Below are 450 nucleotides of genomic sequence, written 5' to 3'. Positions count from 1 at the left end.
AAACCTGAGAACCAATATATTTATATGAGCACGTGTTTGTTATAAAGTAACCTTTGATAACATTCGCTGAAAGAGATATACTTACCAACATGGACAAAGTCGATGGCTCTCAAAAAACCAACATTTTTCTTTGATCTTTTGCTTTAGAATTTTGCGCAAAGCTACTCGAGGCCTTAATTTACAAAGTGACAGATTAGAGACAAGGCAGCTAGTCAACCCCCTCCCCCCAGCCAACGAATAGTGGAACTGACCGTCACATTATAACGCCCCTTATGGCATAAAGGGCGATAATGTTCAATGATTGGATTCGAGGCCGGTTTGTTATATATATATGTATATATTATTTGTTACGTTGGGATACAGGTCAAGGACGATCAAGGACACGATGAACTTTAACTACCACAGTCTAGCATTTCCTGATTCATATTCATTCAACTTCTCCAAAATTTA

The sequence above is a fragment of the Limulus polyphemus genome, unplaced genomic scaffold (assembly GCF_000517525.1).
Source record: "Limulus polyphemus unplaced genomic scaffold, Limulus_polyphemus-2.1.2 Scaffold4464, whole genome shotgun sequence".
Lineage (NCBI taxonomy): Eukaryota > Metazoa > Arthropoda > Merostomata > Xiphosura > Limulidae > Limulus > Limulus polyphemus.
The sequence above is the reverse complement of the archived record's forward strand: the minus strand, read 5'-3'. Positions refer to the sequence as shown.